Raw genomic sequence first — 21394 nt, 5'->3', positions numbered from 1 at the left:
TTTGGTATATATATTAGCTTAAAGATTTTTATTTGGTGCATGTACCACTCAGGGTTGTATGAAAGAAATAGAAACTAGTAGATATTTATATTACATAAACTATAAAAATATAAGATTTTGAATTATAACATTATAAAGCATATATATATTATAGGTGTCATTTATATATTTATATATAACATATCTGCAGTCCACAGGCAAAATTTCTTCTTTCTCAGAGTACCTCACTTGTCCCCTTAACATTTTTCAACTGATTGGATAAGATCCACCTAAGCTATTGAGGGTAATCTTCACTTAAAGTCAACTGATTGCATATGTTAACCATATCTACAAAACACCTTCACAGCAACACCTAGATTAGTGTTTGATTAATTAACTGGGTACTATTGCCTAGCCAAGCTGACACATAAGATTATCCATCACAGTACTTATTTGCTATGCTGTGCAGCAGCCGGAAACTTGCGGGAATCATTTGATCACATTGGATAATCAAAAATCCAGCCTGTTAGTATTATCTTTAGATTATCTTCAGTGGGGCAAGGGAAGCAATGGGGAAGAAGCACTGCTTTTCCTTGTGTCTGCACATTTTCCCTAAAAAGTGACTGTTGTAGCATTTGTTCTTGTTTATTGAATTATTTGCAAAATGTCTTGAATTCAATATTTTCGTGAAGGCAAATACTTGTTAAATTATTCATAGTGCTACTTTCTAAGAATAATTAGATTACCTGCTGCCTACATCACTAGGAAACTGCAGACCAAAATATGAGAATTTATAATGTTTTATGTACATTTTTTTTCCGTGACTAATTTAGCCTGTATGTAGAAATGGGAGTAGGATCAATTCTGAAAGCAATTTAAAGAGCATGCTGTATGTTGAAAGGGATGGAGACTGTGATCAGAGAAAGACTTACTGACAAGTTGACATTTGCATAAACATCCAAAAGAAATGAAGAGGAGAGTCATGCAGATATCTAGGCTAAAAAGCATCCCAGGCCAAATTCCTCTGATAGGTGCATGACTGGTGTGCTGTGGCCAAAAGGAAGTACTGTGGCTAGAGGGGAATTAATGAGAGGAAAGTGTTAATGAGGTCGGAGAGATAAAGAGAAGCCTGACTTGTATAGATATGTAGGTCTTGTTGTCAATTAGATTGCTTTTTAGTAATACTTTCTTCCCTATTTCCATGGGAAAGTATACTAACTTTCCCCAATATAGTTGACTTGGCCATCTAACCAGCATTGTAACAAAGTAAATATGCTGTTCAGATCTCCTTCAAAAGAAAGGCTGCTTTGGGCAGCATAATGGGACCTAGAGCTTCCAGTGCTGTCTCTCTGATTGATAACCACGTTCACTTCTCCTGGGCTGTTCTTAGCCAATGACTAAATGTTGCATGAGCATTAGTACCACTGGTTTTTTGTAGAAGGCAAGCCCCCTTACATAGGAACTTTGGCTAAAGGATTCCACATTGGTCTAGCTGAAACTTTTCTTAGAACTGTACTATAATCTGTGATTCTCCCTACCTGTTTATTCTTCCTTCCTCCTCTCTTTATGCAGTTGTCAGATATGCATTGCAACTTTGCACTGAAAGTTCTGCCTGCATACTACTGCCCCCTCTGCCTTGTCCTTCACTGGCCTTCCCCACTGAATCTCTTGCATGGCTAATCTCTTTATACCATCTGTTTTTTAGGGAATCGGAAATGATACACTTGACCTTGCTTCATATTGTTATATTGTACTTCCGGCACCCTGATTTTGACTGATCATGTGACATGCACTGACCAAAGACAAAGAGTATATGAAGCAGAACTGGACCCAATCTATAGCTTGAACCAAGTGTACCTGAGCCTCGACTACTGCCACTAAACCACCAACAACCACCCCACAGCCATGAGCATAGATAGCATATTATAGTTTTAAGCTATTGAGATTTGGCATTGTTTGTTACACAGCATTATTTTGACAACAACTAATTGGTACACAAAATAAAATTTTGACTTTTTTTCTAAATTAGGTGGAAAGTCATTGGAGAGTTTGAAGCACAAGATGACATGATCATCTGAATTATCCTGTTTTAGCAGGTTTATTCTTATTATAGTGTTGATAATAGATGGAAAGGGATAAAGGGCAAAAACAGAGAAATCCACTATCTGGCTTATGAAAGAATCCAGTCACAAGATAATGGTGGTTTTGACCAAGATGGAGAGAAGTGGTAGAAATCAAGATATTCTTTAAAGATAGAAAAGGCAGCAGTATTTATTGATGGATTGATATGTAGTGTACAATAAAGAAGAGAAAATGATGACACCAATGGTTTTGACCTAGCAATTGGAATGATGGAGTAGTCTTAACGGAGAGAAGAAACAATCTGAAGGCTTTATAGACCTTTCAGCTTTTCAGCTACAATCATCTATATTGTATCCACATCACACTTCAGCCATCCTCTCCCACAGTTATTTCCTGGGTCTTGTCATCACCAATAAATAGATCCTTTCTAGAATCGAGAATTTGGCTGTGCCCCACTCTGGTAACTATTTCTGATTTTTCAAGTTTACCAAATCTAGTACCCAAAATTTTAAAAATATGTATTTTTTTATATATATTTCAATGTTATCAGAGGGTACCAATTTAATGCTATCAACTTCATAGTCTTTTTTTTTTCTTCTACCATAGGATACCATACTTTTTATAAAGACTCCCAATATAAATTTTCCTCAGGAATACTCACTCACCTGGTAGAGTCTCAATCCTGCTTATCTACAACTGTTCACACCTAAGGTCAGCTCCTGTTCCAGTCTCAAGCCCATTGCTCCTGCAATTATCCAATCTATCTACTATATTTTCACCTTCTGCCTTGCTACTAAATCATTTCCATCAGCAGACAAATATGCCTAAATATGTCCAGGATGAAATATCTGCTCTTCTCTCCAGCCAGGTAGGACGTACCATGAGTGAGGGATAGGGGTCAAACTAACCACATGAAGAAATATGGTCACTACCCAGACAAAGCCTGGATCTCGTGAGGCCAGGGTATCAGGACCCCCTCAACGTCTCACACACAAATAGCCCCAACTACAGTGTCAGTGACACTGATCCCTGTTGTCCAGGCAACAGCCCTCTCCTACTACTAAGCCGTTGCATCTTCCAGGTCAGCTTGTGACAACACTGATGACTGTGATTGTCATGGAAATGGACCCAGAGCTATAATACTACTTACTGATGGCATAGACTATTGGAGCTTCAGCTCCAATAATATCAATAAAAGGGGAATGATAATATAACCTAACCCAAAGGACTGTTGTAAAGATTAATTGTCTTCCTGCAGAGAATAAGCTCATTTTATTTTAGGAATATCTATAAAATATTTAGTGTGTTTAGATTTCACTAGAACCCATGACCAATAGCTAAAGTGATTATATGAAGTAATACAGCCAGATTAACTTTGTAAAACATACTGAAATAGACAAACCAATCTAAGATAGAGATGAAGATAGCAAATGAAAAATACGTACAGGTAGTGACAGATGGATATTATAGAAGAAGAACTATGTTCTCAAGAAATATCTCATTGACACTGACATGTAATCAGACCCAAATTAATATATGGATCCAGACCAGTAATTATGCTTCTGTTACTAACACAATACAAAAATGTATAAACATTATGGCTAGTAGACCCATAGCACATATAAGAGATTGATGACCAATAGAATAGAATAATAAAATCCGTGGAATTAGAGGCTTGTTTATATTGGAGTTTCATGGCCAAGTTTAATTTATTCAATATGTGAAAAGATTATTTAACATTAGGAATAAATTAATATAATTCATCTTAATAATAAATTAGTAGAGTTTTAAATTAAAAATTAACAAGTATAGAACTCTCTCAACATGCATAGAAAAGGCATCTGAGAAAAATCAAAGTTCGGCCTTAAGTAGCAAGAAAACAGAAATCCCTTTGCATTATAATGACTACCAAAAATCTACAATAAACTTCATGCTTAATTTTGAGACTATAGAGTTATTCCACTTTGGAAAACAATTCAGTGATCATCTTAAAATTTGGAAATACACACATCCTAAACCTCATGCACAACAGTAGCCATTACTTTTTAATAATCATCAAAAATAAATGCAATGTGGTAGATTTATATGATAGTCTACAATGTATCTCATGAAGAACACATCTCAAAACACTGCTCTAGGGGAAGATATTTAATCAGTTAGATCCAGTGCAATGCCAGTGTTGCCAGGCTATTTTTTGAGTGTCAGAACATCGCTACCTAAGATGATATAAAAATAGGAATCTATGGTTCCCTTATTTAATTTGGAACTATGATAAATTTATAGTGTCATATACAAATATAAAGACAGAAAAAATTATATATTGCAAATGTGAAATTTGAGTACTTTTCGACACATCTAACGTTCTAGAATAGGGGTTATTAAACTTTTCTATAAAGGACCAGAGAGTAAATATTTCAGTCCTCGTAAGCCACAAACCGTCTCTATCACAAAGCCTTCTCTTTTATTTTTCCATTCCGCTAACATGTTGGGAAAAAAATAATTCTTAGCATTTGTATCTGATCCAGTGTAAGGACACACAATAATCCATCAAGGAAGTGAGTCCTTGCATGGAGCATTTAACATACTAAGTTACTGTGATTGTTTTATAGGCTTTATTTTTATTAAGATTCGTGGGGTTTAAAATGGGAACTATTCATAAGAAAGTCTTCACAGAATATATGTTCAACACTCAGAGTAACTACAAATAAATAACTATTGACCCTTGGTGTCTAATATGTTATACAAAATGAATTTGATTTCAGAAACCAAAGTATGAAAAGTGTAAGTAAGGTTAAGTCTTTAGAATGTTGACCACTACAGTTACACCTGTGGAAGTTCTTTCTCTACCGTCTTCATTCTTCTAAAACCCTTTTGTCTGCCTAAATTTCACAGCACTGAAAACTTCCTTACTTGCATCATCGTAATCTGTTTTTATGTCTCTTCTACAATGTTTAAATCATAAAAGAGAAAAAACAAATATTGGTGGTCAGATAAACTTTTCATCCTCCCATGAAAAATATACACATGGAATCTTGGGATTTATATTTTCTAAAGCTGTTAAATATGTGTGCTTATACTTATTTACTTGAATAAAACAATGATTATGTAATATACATATAGAAAACATTTAGGGATTTATTATTTAAATTGTATCTCACTGGTCATCAGCACTCCTCCACACCAATAATGATTTATTTTCCCAATGGAGAAGGAGAGGTATATTTAGAATCTACCAAATATTTCAGAAAATTTATATTTGGATTCTCACTTTGTTCTAATTAGAGCTCATGAATTTGATGCTATTAAGATATACCATATGTGACAACTGAAGAAACTGAGTTTCCAAGAGGTTAAGTAACTTAACTGAGGTCTGTTAGCCTCTCAGGGTTCCCTTTCCTCTCAACTTAATAATGGCAAAATGTTCTAAATCTGATTGGAGCTGAGAAGATGAAGATGAAACTCTTAGTAAGAGTTTTAGTGCAATGTAGGCCGGGGAACTAAGCTCAATTTAAGACTAAGAAAAACAGGACAGTAATAGAAGACAATATTTTCCATTATATAAATCCCATATTAGAGCAATAAATATGTACTGCCTTTGTACTATATTCTAGGACAATGTTAGACTCTTTGGTGGGTGGCAAAAATATGTACACACTGTCCCTGACCTCAAGGAGTATATGCGTGATATGGGGAGAAAAGACCAATGAACACAGACAATTAGTAATTCACAGCAGGATAAATCAATTTGACTGGATATAACATAAATGCTGTGTGTTCAGTTAGGATATTTTACATTTCCCACTGAGAATAAACCTTTCACATCACCTCGCCCTTTGCTATGGCAACAGATACAAAATTTGAGCAGAGGCAAAGTAAGCTAAATGATTGACATTGAATGAAATAATATAAATAATTCCCTTTGGAAAGAGTAGACAATAATATTGCTATTCAGCTATGTGTTTAAGAAATATTTAACAGTAATTGACTTGATTTTTTTTTTTTTTTTTACACCAACCAGTTCTTTGATTCTCCAATACCACCTTGGATGTCCAATAATTCAGTTGTGTCACAAACTATCTGGAGTTAGGCCAGCCCCCATGGAGTAAGGGTTCGGTCCCACAAGATTGCCTCTGATTCAGACATCAGCTGCAAATGGGGTGCCCAAGCTATACACATTTCTGCCTGGCTAACTACATATTTGGGGGTTTCCACAACTGTACCCCCTCAGGTTTGATAATTTACTAGAACGACTCACAGAACTCAGGGAAGAACTTTACTTACTCTCATTATTTATTATAAAGGATACAACTCAGTTTACATTTAAAAAAAAAAAAAAGTACAACAGCCAGGTAGAAAAAATGTATGTGGCAAGTTATTGGGAGAGAGAAGCAGTGTAGAGCTTCCATGTTCTTTCTGGGTGTAACATCGTCCCAGCACCTAGATGTGTTCACCAGCCCAGAAGCTCTTCAAAACCCATCCTGTGGGGTTTTTTTTATGGATGTTTCATTACATAGACAAGCTTGATTAAATCATTGACATTATGATTAAACTCAACCTCCAGTACCACTTCCCTCTCTGGAGCTGAGGAATAGAGCTGAAAACTCCAATCCTCTAATCACATTGCTGGTTCCTCTGGGGACAAGCCCAGATCTTGAGCTAACTAGGGCCTACCAACAGTCGCTTCATTAGCATAAACTCAGGTATGGTTGAAAGGGGCTCATTATGAATAACAAAAGATATTCCTTTCACTCAGGAAATCCCAAGGCTTTTAGGAGCTCTGTGCCAGGAACCAGAAACAAAGACCAAATAATTTTTATTACATATGTGGTGACATGACTGAATAAAACATATTTGGACCAACTTTTTATTTATTGTCAAGATTATCAAACAATGTTTGGAGAGATAGTTAAAGCCTAGAAGATATCTTTTTTTTTTTTTAATTAAAGTTTATTGGGGTGACAGTTGTTAGTAAAGTTACATAGATTTCAGGTGTACAGTTCTGTAATACATCATCTATATATCACATTGTGTGTTCACCACCCAGAGTCAGTTCTCTTTCCATCACCATATATTAGACCCCATTTACCCTCTTCTAGAGGGCGCCCCTTACCCTCTGGTGACCTCTAAACTATTGTCTATGTGTTTTTGTTCCTTCATTTGTTTGTCTTGTTCTTTTGTTGTTTTCAGTTTTATATACCACATATCAGTGAAATCATATGGTTCTCTACTTTTTCTGTCTGACTTCTTTTGCTAAGCATTATAATCTCAAGATCCATCCATGTTGTCACAAATGGTCCTATTTCATTTTTTCTTACTGGTGAATAGTATTCTATTGTGTATATATACCACAACTTCTTTATCCATTCATCTATCGAAGGACATTTTGGTTGTTTCCATGTCTTGGCCACTGTAAATAAAGCTGCAATGAACATTGGAACACACATGTCTTTATGGATAAATGTTTTCAGATTTTTGGGGTAGATACCCAGGAGAGGGATTGCCGGGTCATATGGAAATTCTATTCGTAATTTTTTGAGGAACCTCCACACTGCCTTCCATACCAACTGCACCAATCTGCTTTCCCACCAACAGTGTATGAGGGTTCCTTTTTCTACACAGCCTCTCCACACTTGTTACTATTTGTCTTGTTGATGATAGCCATTCTAACTGGGGTGAGGGGATATCTCATTGTGGTTTTTATTTGCGTTTCTCTGATAATTAGGTATGTTGAGCATTTTTCATATGTCTATTTGCCATTTGTAAGACCACTTTGGAGAAAGGTCTCTTTAGGTCCTCTGCCCATTTTTCAATGGGGTTATTTGTTTTGTTGTTGTTGAGTTGTATGAGTTCCTTGTATATTTTGGATATAAGCCCCTTATTGCAGGCACTGTTTGCAAAAATCTCCCATTCAGTTGGTTGCCTCTTTATTTTGTTCATGGTTTCTTTTGCTGTGCAGAAGCTTTTAAGTTTGATATAGTCCCATTCATTTATTTTAGCTTTTATTTCCCTTGCCTTTGGAGTCAAATTCATAAAACGCTGTTTGAACCCAAGGTCCGTAAGTTTAGTGCCTATGTTGTCTTCTATGCAGTTTATTGTTTCAGGTCTTATGCTTAGGTCTTTTATCCATTTTGAATTAATTTTGGTACATGGTGACAGATATCTGTCCAGTTTCATTACTTTGCATATGCCTTTCCAATTCTCCCAGTGCCATTTATTGAAGAGGCTGTCTTTTCTCCATTGTATGTTTTTTGCTTCTTTGTTAAAAATTAACTGTCCATATTTATGTGGGTTTATTTCTGGGTTCTCAGTTCTATTCCATTGGTGTGTGTGTCTGTTTTTCTGCCAATACCATGCTGTTTTCATTATTGTAGCCCTGTAGTACAAGCTAAAGTCAGGGAGTGTGATACCTCCAGTATTGTTGTTTTTTTCTTAAGATTGCTTTGGCTATTCGGGGGTCTTTTGCGGTTCCATACAAATTTGATGATTTTTTGTTCTATTTCTTTAAAAAGTGCCATTAGGATTTTGATGGGGATTGCATTAAATCTGTATATTGCTTTAATGGTAATACGGCCATTTAAACTATGTTGATTCTTCCAATCCATGAGCACGGAATATCTTTCCATTTCTTTGTGTCTTCTTCAATTTATTTTAAAAATGTCTTATAGTTTTCAGCATATAGGTCTTTCTCATCCTTGGTTAAGTTTATTCCTTGGTATTTTATTCTTTTTTTTGCAATTGCAAAATGAATTATTTTTCTTTTTTTCCTGAGATTTCTTTGTTAGTATATAGGAATGCAATGCACTTTTTTTTTTTTTAATAGTTTCAGGTGCACAAGACAAAGCGATACTTAGACGTTTATCATTTATATCCCTCACACTGTGTGAACCTCCCTCCCCCTATCCACTACCCTTCTGACATCGCACACAGCCATTACATTTCCACTGTCTCTATTTCTAATGCTGTACTCCACTTCTTGTAAGTATATACATATAAAATTATAGTTGGCATTCATTATTGTTCAGCTTCAGCTTCAGGTGTACAGTGCAGTGATCAGGTATCTACATCATCCCTGAGGTGGTCTCCCAAATGGGACAAGTGTCCATCGGATACCCTACAAAATCTTTACACATTATTGATTACATTCCCCAATGTAATCAAACCCTGTGGCCATCTTGTGGTTACCGACTGTTTTCTAATCCCCTCACCTTCCCTCTTATCCCCACCCATCCCCACCCATCTAGCAACCCTCAGTTTTTCCTCTACGTCTCCAAAACTGTTTCTGATTAGTTCATTCACTTATCCTTTTCTTCAGATTCCACATATAAGATAGATCATATGGTATTTGTCTTTCTCTATCTGACTTATTTCACTTAACATACTGTTCTCTAGGTCCATCCATGTTGTTGCAAATGGTAAGATTTCTTTCTTCTTTATGGCTGCGTAATACTCCATTGTATAAATGTACCACAGTTTCTTAATCCAGTCATCTACCAATGTGCATTTTGGTTGTTTCCATGTCTTAGCTATTGTGTATAGTGCTGCAATAAACATAGGAGTGCATAAATTTTTTTGAATTAGCGTTTTGGATTTCTCCGGATAGATACCTAGGAGTGGAATTGCTGGATCATAAGGTAGTTCCATTTTCAGATTTCTGAGATACCTCCATACTGTTTTCCATAGTGGCTGCACCAATCTGCAATCCCACCAACAGTGCACAAGCGTTCCCTTTTCTCCACATCGGCACCAGCACTTGTTGTTTGTTGGTTTATTGATAATAGCCATTTTGACTGGGGTGAAGTGGTAGCTCATTGTGGTTTTTATTTGCATTTCTCTGATGGTTAGTGAGGTTGAGCATTTTTTCATATGTCTGTTTGCCACCTGTATGTCCTTTTTAGAAAAAATGTCTCTTCATGTCCTCTGCCCATTTTTTAATTGGGTTGTTTGGTTTTTTGGAGTTGAGTTGAGTGAGTTTTTTTATAAATTTGTGATATTAACCCCTTATCAGATGTATCATTGGCAAATATCTTTTCCCATTCAGTAGGATCCCTTTTTGTTTTATTGATGGTTTCCTTTGCTGTGAAAAATCTTTTTAGTTTGATGTAATCCCATATGTTTATTTTTTCTCTTACTTCCCTCGCGCGAGGGGATACATCAGTAAAAATCTTACTCCGGGTAATGTCTGTGAAATTTCTTCCTATATTTTCTTCTAGGAATTTTATGGTTTCAGATGTTACATTTAAGTCTTTAAGCCATTTTGAATTTATTTTTGTACATGGTGTAAGCAGGTGGTCCAGCTTCATTTTTTTGCATGTGTCTGTCCAGGTTTCCCAGTACCATTTATTGAATAGACTATCTTTACCCGACCGTACACTCTTGCTTCTGTTGTTCTAGATTAAATGGCCATATAGGCATGGATTTATTTCTGAACTCTCTATTCTGTTCCATTGTCTGTTTTTATGCCAGTAGCATACTGTTTTGATTACTGTAGCCTTGTAGTATAATTTGATGTCAGGTATTGTTATATCTCCCACTTTATTCTTATTTCTCAAGATTGCTGAGGTTATCCGGGGTCTTTTATGGTCCCATATAAATTTTAGGATTATATGTTCTGTTTCTGTGGAAAATGTCGTTGGTAGTTTGATAGGAATTGTGTTGAATATGTATATTGCCTTAGGTAGTATGAACATTTTGACTATATTAATTCTTCCTATCCATGAACATGGTATGTGTTTCCATCTATTTATATCTTCTTTCATTTCTTTCTTCAGTGTCTTATAATTTTCTGAGTACAGATCTTTTACTACTTTGGTTAAATTTATTCCCAGGTATTTTATAGTCTTTGAAGCAATTGTAAATGGGATTGCTTTTTAATTTGTCCTTCTGATTTTTTATTATTGGTATATACAAATGCAACTGATTTCTGAATATTAATTTTGTATCCTGCTACTTTACTAAATTCATCTATCAGCTCTAATAGTTTCTTGTTGGAGTCTTTAGGGTTCTCTATATAGTATCATGTCATCTGCATATAATGACAATTTTGCTTCCTCCTTACCAATTTGGATGACTTTTATTTCTTTTTCTTGTCTGATTGCTGTGGCTAGAACTTCCAGCACTATGTTGAATAGAAGTGGAGAAAGTGGGCAACCTTGCCTTGTTCCTGATCTTAAGGGGAATGGTTTTAGCTTTTCCACATTGAGTATGATGTTAGCTGTGGGTTTATCATATATGGCCTTTATTATGTTGAGATATGATCCCTCTATTCCCTCTTTCTTAAGGGTTTTTATCATAAATGGCTGCTGGATTTTATCAAATGCTTTTTCTGCATCTATTGATATGATCATGTGTGTTTTATTTTTCATTTTGTTAATGTGGTATATCACATTAATTGATTTGCGGATGTTGAATCACCCCTGCATACCAGGGATGAATCCCACTTGATCATGGTGTATGATTTTTTTAATATATTGCTGAATTCTGTTCGCTAATATTTTGTCGAGGATTTTTGCATCTATGTTCATTAGAGATATCGGCCTGTAGTTTTCTTTTTTTGTGGTGTCTTTGTTTGATTTTGGGATCAGGGTGATAGTGGCTTCATAAAAACTGGGAGGCTTCCCTCCTTCTGGATTTTTTGGAAGAGCTTGAGGAGAATAGGTGATAATTCTTTTTTGAACGTTTTGTAAAATTCACCTGTAAAGCCATCTGGTCCAAGGCTTTTGTTTTTTGGGAGATTGTTGATTAATGATTCAATTTCCCTGGTGGTAATCAGTCTATTCAGGTTTTCTGTTTCTTCTTCAGTTAGCCTTGGAAGGTTGTATGCTTCTAGAAAATTGTCCATTTCTTCCAGATTGTCAAATTTGTTGGCATATAGTTGCTCATAGTAATTTCTTAATTTTTTTTGTATTTCTGCAGTGTCTGTTGTCATTTCTCCTCTTTCATTTCTGATTTTATTAATTTGGGTCCTCTCTCTCTTTTTTTTTAAATGAGTATGGGTAAAGGTTTGTCAATTTTGTTTATCTTCTCTAAGAACCAACTCTTGGATTCATTGATCTTTTGTATTGTTTTTCTGGTTTCTATTTCATTTATTTCCTCTCTGATCTTTATTATCTCCTTCCTTGTACTCTTTTTGGGCTTATTTTGCTGTTCTTTTTCCAGATAACTTAAGTGTGAAGATAAGCTGTTGATTAGTGATGTTTCTTGTTTCTTTAGGTAAGCCTGCAATGCTATGAATTTCCCTCTTAGGACTGCTTTCATGGCATCCCATAGATTTTGGGTTATCATGTTTTCTTTTTCGTTTGTCTCGAGATATCTTTTGATTTCTTCCTTGATCTCCTGGTTGACCCACTCATTATTTAGTAACATGTTATTCAGCCTCCATGAATTGGTGTGTCTTCTAGTTTTTTTCCTGTAGTTCATTTCTAATTTCATAGCACTGTGGTCAGAGAAGACAATTGGTATGATTTCAATTTTCTTAAATTTATCAAGACTTGTTTTGTGGCCTAACATATGCTTTATCTTGAAAAATATTCCATGTGCGCTTGAGAAGAATGTGTATTCTGCAGTTTTGGGGTGAAATGCTCTGAAAATATCAATTAAATCTAAGTAGTCCAATGTGTCATTTAAGGCTGTTGTTTCCATATTGATTTTCTGTCTGGAAGACCTATCCCTTGTTGTCAGAGGTGTGTTGAATTCGCCTACTATGATAGTGTTACTGTTCATCTCTGTCTTTATGTCAGTCAATATCTGTTTTATATATTTAGGTGCTCCTATGTTGGGTGCATAGATGTTCACTAGGAATATGTCCTCTTGTCGGATCTATCCCTTTATTATTATTAGTGCCCATCTTTGTCTTTTAATATGTTCTTAAATTAAAGTCTATTTTGTCAGATATAAGTATTGCAACTCCAGCTTTTTTCTCATTTCCATTTGCATGAAATATCTTACTCCAACTCTTCACTTTCAGCCTATGTCTGTCTTTTGATCTGAGGTGAGTCTCTTGTATACAGCATATAAAAGGGTCTTGCTTTCTTATCCACTCAGCCACCCTATGTCTCTTGATTAGAGCATTTAATCCATTTACATTTAAAGTGATTATTGATAGGTACATAGTTATTGCCATTTTAAAATTTGTAGTTAATTGTTTTCATCTTTCTTCTATTTACAGAAGTCCTTTTAGTATTTCTTGCAATGCTGACTTGGTGGTAATAAATTCCTTTAGCTTATTCTTTTCTGGGAAGCTCTTTATCTCTCCATCAACTTTAAATGATAGCCTTGCTGGATAAAGCAACCTAGGTTGTAGGCCTTTGTTTTCCATCACTTTGAGTATCTCCTGCCACTCCCTCCTGGCCTTCAATGTTTCTGTAGAAAAGCCATTTGATAGTCTTAAGGGAGTTCTCTTGTATGTAACCCTCTGTCTTTCTCTTGCTGCTTTTAGGATTCTCTCTTTGTCTTTAACCTTTGCCATTTTAACTATAATGTGTCTTGGTGTGGACCTGTTTGGGTTTATCCTGGTTGGAACTCTCTGCACTTCCTGGGCTTGTATGTTGGTTTCCTTCATCAGGTTAGGGAAGTTTTCAGACATTATTACTTCAAATATGTTCTCAATCCCTTGCTTCCTCTCTTCACCTTCTGGTATTCCTATGATGCGCATGTTGTTGCGCTTGATGTTATCCCAGAGGTCTCTTAAACCATCTTCATTGGTTTTTATTCTTTTTTCTTTGTGTTGTTCTGTTTGGGTGATCTCTGCTAACTTGTCTTCTAAGTCGCTAATTCGATCCTCTGCTTCATCTAACCTGCTGTTAATTCCTTCAAGTGAGTTCTTTATTTCAGTAATTGTGCTCTTTAGTTCTAACTGGCTGTTCATTATGATTTCTCTATCCTTCTTTATGTCGTCTCTAAGCTCCTTAAACATTCTTATCATCAGTGTTCTGAACTCTGTCTCTGATAGGTTGGTTACCTGTGTTTCATTTGGTTCCATTTCTGGAGGTTTCTTCTATTCTTTTATTTGAGACATGTTTCTTTGTTTCCCCATTCTGGCTGACTCTCTGTGTTTGCTTCGATGTATTAAGTAGATCCCCTAGAGTTCTTAGTTCTTGCTGGGTTATCTTATGTAGTATGTGTCCTTTATATTTGATTTGCACTACTTCGTTCTTCTCCTCTGCATGTGCTCCAAAGGTGACGCTTGTGTTGTGTATATTGTCCTGTTAAAGAAGATCTTTAATTGCTTTTTGCTTGTGAGTAGGTGGGGTTAACTCCTAGGCTGACTAGTTGTGAGACTTGGCTCTGTCCACCACAGGGTGTTCTGCTGCATGAGGATTGACCACCTAAATGTGGTTTGACCTCTATGGGCTCTTGTGCCTGTAGAGAATTCCCTCTGGGTATGTCACTTGTAGGTCAAACTCGGTACTACTCTGGTTTGGTCTGGAGTTGGCCTCTGGGTGTGTTGAATCTTGTGTCTCTTAAGCTGGGCCCTGGTAGGGCAATTTCAGACCAAAGCAAATCACCAAGCACAACAACAACAACAACAACAACAACAACAAAGAAAAAATCAAATACATTCACATGTAAAAACAACCATCAACCCACACTCAACACAGGCAAATATATCAAAGATATAAAGACAAAACAAAACAAAACAAAAAAGCAGTGCCAGTCTTGGCTTAAGCCCACCAAGTAATCTCCAGGTTGTCCTCTGCTGTACCAAAGAGTCCTCTGTGTATTGTGCAGGCAGAGCCAGTCACCTGGTGCCCAGAGTGACGTTGGACTGCAGATTTAGATGCGTGGGGCTGAGGGGTCTGGATGGTAGTTTCTACAAAGTCAGCACAGTTTCTGCTCTTGGCTGCACATATGCACACTGAGAGTAGCACCACCAGCCCTGTGTCCAGTTCTCCTGAGTCTTAGGGCACTTCTTCTGTGTGTGTGTGTGTGTGTGTGTGTGTGTGTGTGTGTGTGAGATTTCTGAGCTGCTGAAAGTCCAGAGCTGCATCTGCTGCCTACTGCTGATCCCTGGGAGTGCCTCTGCAGTTGTAATTGCCCTGCCCTAGGCAGGCCAGAAAGGGTGGGTGCTGGGGATGGAGGAGTCTTCTCTCTCCCAGCCCAGCTGTGTCACACTCTTCCCACATGCCAGAAAACATGGTGGCTGGGGGTGGAGGAGTCTCTTCTCTCCTAGCCCAGCAAAAATCACACTCTTCCCAGCCTCTTCCCTGGGTCAGAGCTGCATGCTGGTCTTCCCAGAGCCTGAGCACTAAGGCTCCTCTGTAATCTGACACTACTCCTCAGTTCAGGGGCCAGTTTAAGCCTCTGGAAGGGCAGGGGTAGGATTGGAAGAGCAGGGGGAGGGGCCCAGGTATGGAGTTTGTGTTCTTTGTCTGACCTAGGGCCCAACTGGAGGTCTCAGCTGAGGTTATTGCCTCAAATGCTGGATATGCTGCCCCTTGGCGGGAGAGATCAGCTGTGGGACACAGGGAAAGAGCCCACCTCCTGGCTTTTGTGTTCTCTGTTTCATCCTGGGATCCCCTGTGTCTCTGCAGCTGAGGATGCCGGCCGCATTTCCACCGCCACAGATGCGGCCGCATCTCCACAGCCGAAGGTACAGGCCTCGTCCCCACAGCCGCAGATGCTGGCCGCGTCTCCACTGCACTCCCTTCTGCAATGGACTTTTGTATGTTGATTTTGTAGCTGGCAACTTTACTGTATTTGAATCACAGAATAGTGTGTGATTCCCTGGAAGGCAGGCTTCTACTCTGTGACCAGTTCACCTGGATCTTAGGGCACTGCCTCTGTGGGAGGATGTGGAGAGCTTTTGAAGTTCCAAAGCTCTTCCTACATCAGATTCAGAGCCCACGTGTTTTCAGGAGCTCTGTTTATTCCTGCAGGGATACACCCAGGTAGATAAGGACAGAGGTTAAGGGGATTGTGAGAGGTGGCCCAGAGGAATGGTGGTGACCACCACCACAGCCAGTCCTGCTTCCACGGTTCCCTCCCCTTTGCCGGAACTAGTAGGGCTGCGAGTCCGTGTCTGCAACCACAGTTCTCAGAATTGCAAATATTCTGTTCTTTTGATCTGACACTGCTACTGTTCCGCTTCTAGTACCAGGCAGGTGGGGCAGGGCGAGCTCGGGCAGGGTAAGGAGGGGGCGGCTAGTCTCAGTGCCTAAGGCTTCCATTCTCTGCTTGGCAGTGAAGGCTTAAACCACCGTTTTCAGCCTTCTTCCCTCAGTCTTTTCTCCGAGGTCTCTGCCATGAGCGTTGGGTTCAGCCGTGTTATATGCTGTCCCTTCAGCCCTGTGCGCCATAAACGGAGCCCTAGCAGTCCGAGTTCTTTCCTCTCCCACATCTGCGGTAATTCCAGGATGCAGCGAGCCTGGAGCACTGAGTTAGGTCTGCAACCTGAGCCCACATGTCCCTGTCTCTGCACTCCCTACCCACCCCCCACGCGCAATTTGCCCACCTGAGATGATTTCAGTTGTGCGCCTCTTAGTCTTACCTGTCTGCTGCACAGGGAGTCCTTTGTGGATTTATAGATGTTCAATTTGTTGTAAATTCCAGGGGAGATTTCAAAAGTCTCACCTCACACCACCATTTTTATGATGTCATGAAGATATAATTTTTGATAACGAATAAAAAAAAATCAGCGCTCCTATGGGTCAGGCAGATGTATTCAGATTTAAGTTTGAGGATGGGGCTATGTTCTCCTGTCCTATAAAAGTCAAAATGTGCACACTCTAATGTATATTTTTTTCTGTGAATTACAAAAGGGAAACTTTTTATGCCTCTGGGCAATGTTCCCTGAGTGGAAAGTTAAAAAATAGAACTGGCGAATCGAGAAAATTTATGTGCGTGTTATCCTGGGTAAATGTGTATGCTTTTCTTTTTGTTTTCATAATGAATGGAACACAGGTTTGTTTTTTTCTTCTTTGTAGACTCCTTAGTCTGCCAAATTATAATAAGAATCTTTTCTTTTTCCACTAGTGACAAGTACCTAATAGACTAAATCATTTTCTTATAGAAGAGTGATTGAGGTTTATAGTAAGACGGTTTAAAAAATGTACAGAAATCTTAGGGTCACTAATTTGTTGTTTTATTTTGTTTTCTCATTATCATTTTTATGGATGTCTTCATCATGTGAGTCTCACATTTTAAAACAGGTGGGGCTACATAATCACCTTAAAATTCTTATTGTAGAGGTTCATAGATCCTAGATTCAAATAAAAATTATCTATCATTTATAATATGAACTATATTAATGTTTGATTTTATACTTTATCCAAAATAAGTTATATTTTATGTAAAAAAATTATAAACTTTTAAAAAAGTGTCCTCTTATGAGATGTTTGGTGCTTGTGACTTTGAAGGAGGCTTAATTTCTAAGAAAGATGAGATTCTGTGGGTTGTGAAAGAAAGATATCTTGTGATAAACCTAGAAGCATAATTTAGATTATTAAGTGGGGGGCACATACTAAACCTGAAAAACTTAGGGGAGGCCTGCATGACAGGTCCTACAAACTCAGAGACCAAAAGTAAACACATAGGGTGGTCTGGACATAAAAATTCCTAACTAAAGGCAGGTCATGGTGGGTAACCATGTCCTAGGCCTGCAGCTTCATTGACAAAGGTCAATCTTTACCTTAACGGAGCCTGTCTATTGTCTCTTTGCATCTAACATAACATACCTTTGAAATGTCAGAGTAATCTTCTTTTCCAGAACCCTCAGAGCATACCTACCACACCTGAAACACTAGACCACAGAACACTTCATTGTTATCTTGTTCTCCAAACACCATCTCTCTGTGTTATAAATGTTAATTATTAACTATCCTGTGCCCACCAATGTGAAAGAAGTATGTGTCTCTCTGTTTTACTTTTTATCCAATCCCAGAGAATTCTCCACTTTGCTTTCTCCTGCCCCCTTAATCCTTCACCAATGGATTTCATGTAACCCTTCTTACATCTCCTCCTTTGATTCTAAAGTATAAAATAAGCTGCAAAACTTCCATTCCCCAGATCATTTTCTCAATTCGTTGAGATTTTGTATCCTGCCAATTGTTGTCAATTTGTCTCAAACATACTCACAAAAATCCTCCACAGGTTTGAACATTTCTTAGGTCAACAATGGCCGGGTGGGGAGGATGACCAATAAAGGAAAGGGACCAACCTCATGAAGCACTAGGAGCCGTTGTTCAGATTGAGCTTCTGGAATAATTTGGGCTAAGAAGGAGTCCAGTAGGAAATAATGGAGGGAAAAGGTGTTAGCCCTAGAATAAGACATTTAATGAGACTTTAATTAGAATGAGATCTATCCTAGGAATTTTACTGGCAGCTTTCAAAGTTGAGAACCCAGGAAAATCAAACCCATTGTAAAGCTGAGAGAACCAGAGATGTGCTGGGTGTTTCAGAAATGAATCTCTTTCAGAGTGAACCTAAGGCCCTCCCTGACAAAGCTTCATAAACTGCAGTAGTTTGTTGTACATGTACAATTCTATCAATTTTAGCACATTCATGGATTAGCATAATCCCCACCAAAGTCAGGAAACAGACAATATCCTTCACTCCTCAAAATTCTCCCATACTGCTCCTATGTACTCAAACACTCTCAAAATAAGTATAAAATCTGAATACTTCTTTATACAGTAATAATGGAATATATAACTTTATCCTAAGAAATATTTCACATATAAATTTTAAGGAAGAAATGCTGTTAATCTCACACAAATAGGAGAATAACAAGAAGGTTCCTTAGTTTATAAAGTCAGGCTAATCTTGATAACAAAACCTCTCACCCTTGCAACTGAAGAAAATTGAATTTTCATTCTGGAATATATGTATACATCACATAAACATTATTGTCACAACAAATACAAATTATGTTAAAAGGATAGGGGAAAAATAGCATGATCTCAGTAGTTGCCAATGTAATTTGGCATTTCACAAAATTCACTGTTCATTCATAATTTGAAATCTTAGAAAACTAGTGTCGTGCGGGAGACCCTGCTCGCTGCGCCATTTGTCATGCGTGGAGGCATTCTCGCCGCGCCATCTTTAAGGCGGGGCGGCCTGCGGGGTCTCTGCTCCCGCTCCCCACACAAGAACGCAGGATATGGTGAGGCCGAAAAGGAACACCCACGGAGCCATAGGTAGGGGAGTCATACCACTATGGTCTCACTGGAGGCTGGGCCCACCAAATGCCGACCTGCCGTGTCTGCTTTTCCGCCAACCGACCGACGACTCTTCTCCACTCTCTCCTCTGTTCCTCTCTCTATGCTCTCCTCTTCCGCTCTCCTTGGCCCTCCTCTTCCACTCTCTTCGGCTCTGCTCGGCTCTGCTCAGCTATCCTCGTAGCCGCAGCAGTTATACCAGTGGCCAATTGGCTAACCGGCCACAACCGATGGCCAATCAGCCACAGCCAACGGCCATTCACCACCAGAGCCAGCACCCCTTCACGTGAGGCCGAGAGCCTGTAAACTACTCTCTGGGGCTCTGTCCCCACAACTAGTAAACTAGGAATAGACGGAAACTCCTAATATGTCAAAAAGCATCTACAGAAAATAACATCCTTAATTTTGAAATGTTGAAAACTTTTTTTTTTTTAATTCAGAAATGAGGCAGAGTATACATTTTACCACTTTTAATCAACATTCTCTTGGAAAATATAGATGGTGCACTAAGACAAGAAAAATAAATGTTTTTAAGAACTGGAAAGGCAAGAATAAAACTCTCATTATTTGTAGACTGTGTAATTGAGTATACATAGAAAATCCAAAAGAATCTACATAAAAATTATTAGAATTAATCATGAATTTATGATTTATAGATGGAAAGTCATATCAAAATCAATTATATATCTATACAAACAATAAAACTTTAGAAAATAATTTTAAATGCTTTTTGTAATGTTATTAAAATTTGTTTGTATTAAAAATATTGAATTCTGTTTAGTATTTTCTAGTAATGTTAATAATTATGTTCCTGTGACTCAGAAATTACACTGCTATTGGGAAGTCACTATGTACACTCAGAAATGAGTATGTCACTGTTTCAAGAACAATAACCTAGAGAATCCACTAGGAAACCTCTTTGAAATACCCAGGACTCTAAAATTAGCCTCCAAGAAACCCTGGCAGTATTAAAGATGTAGGGGATACACAACTTTTACAGGGAAATATTGTGGGACTGAGTTTTGAAAGATTAAGTTTCAGAGCTATCCCTGTGAAGTCTATTGACATAAGCACAATGATCAGCACTCCCTTGCGGGCACTGAGATAAAATCAGAATGAGATGTTGCTATTTCTGTTCTTTACCTACAGCACACTTGAATTCAAAATAAACAAAGGAAATAGGAATATATGAATCAAATTAGGTGAGGCATCCAAGATTCAAGCCAGTTCAAGAATAATATTGCACAATTTCTCCTTATCATCTTCAAATATTGCTGTTTTTGAGTATGTATTCTTATAATAAATTAATGATTTGAGAAACTGGGGTATCCTTTGAAAGTGAGAATAGCTATCCCTTCCTCTCAAGTGGTTACAGAATAGTAGAGTTGTAGTAAGAAATGAGATGTCTAGTAAGGGCTCTCAGGCTAACGCTCCATCAGAGGCTGCTATATCACTACAGGCTATCTGACCACGGGTCCTGAGGCTATCATGACCATGGGTCTTAATACATATTTTGCCATATTGTTGCTGAATCACCTTCCAAAATGTAGGTTCGTGTGCCTGATGCCCTCGTAAGCCAAAACACTAGTGCTTGGAGATAGAGAAAGGTTTGTTCCATTTGGCTGAAGTCAGAGTACAGGAGAGCGAGATCTCTCAAATCCATCTTCCCAAAAAGCAAAAGCAGGGAGTTTTTATGCAGCTAGGGAGTAGGGTAAAGGGAGTTCCAGGGAAGTGAGAGAGAGAGTCTGTGTTTCTTTAGTCACAGATAACATTTTGTGCAACCAAATTTGTGGGTGGCAGTAGCTGGTGGCAGCTACTTTGGGGACAGTCTTTCTTTCTTCAAAACAAACTCATATATTTTCCTTGCCACCTTGAAGTTATCTTCTCATGCTTGACAAAGGGACATCACGTCAGCAATTTAGGATTACGATTCTGAGAACAAAAGCAGATGAGTAAGAAGAGCAATTAACATGTGAAGAAAGGCCTAATTAAGAATTAAATTATTTAATTTTAGCTGCCAAAAATACTAGGGTCATTAAAATCACAAGGGTCTAAACTACAATATGAAAACATTTGAATTTGTTTCTCTTGCCTTCAAATATCCCTGTACAATGTGAATGTGAAGAGGTATTTGTCATTTCATCTGCGATGTCTATTTAAAAGGGCGTTTTTTAGACACT

The sequence above is a fragment of the Rhinolophus sinicus genome, linkage group LG07 (genome assembly GCF_036562045.2).
Source record: "Rhinolophus sinicus isolate RSC01 linkage group LG07, ASM3656204v1, whole genome shotgun sequence".
Classification (NCBI taxonomy): domain Eukaryota; kingdom Metazoa; phylum Chordata; class Mammalia; order Chiroptera; family Rhinolophidae; genus Rhinolophus; species Rhinolophus sinicus.
Note: the sequence above shows the minus strand (reverse complement) of the source record.